The sequence below is a fragment of the Penaeus monodon genome, chromosome 34 (genome assembly GCF_015228065.2).
Source record: "Penaeus monodon isolate SGIC_2016 chromosome 34, NSTDA_Pmon_1, whole genome shotgun sequence".
Lineage (NCBI taxonomy): Eukaryota > Metazoa > Arthropoda > Malacostraca > Decapoda > Penaeidae > Penaeus > Penaeus monodon.
The window spans coordinates 8,354,054-8,354,317 of NC_051419.1; the positions used below are offsets into that span (position 1 = coordinate 8,354,054).

General features: G+C 31.1%; 1 protein-coding gene across 1 annotated transcript in view; it reads right to left on the reverse strand.

Annotated features, from left to right (window-relative positions):
- The window catches only part of LOC119594567 (anoctamin-8-like), a gene marked incomplete in the record, with an annotated part of 84,413 nt that overhangs the window by 5,583 nt on the left and 78,566 nt on the right, over positions 1-264 (reverse strand).

Here is a 264-nt window from a genome sequence, read left to right on the forward strand (position 1 = left end):
AAAAGGGAGGTAGAGGGGTTAATCTGCTGTTGGAATTCCGTGTTAAGATTAACATTGTCTAGTTTTAAATCATATTCTTTGTTTTTAATTTTTTTCTCCTTTCTTGTCAACAGTTAATTTGATTCTTGTGATTGATGCAAATGATGCATGGTGAATTAAGCCCTATAATTTCCTTATGAGCTAAATAAATGGGATAATCAACGGGAAAAAACAATAATAGATTTCGGACAGATAAAAATTCTGTCAATCAAAAAAAGGCGATGA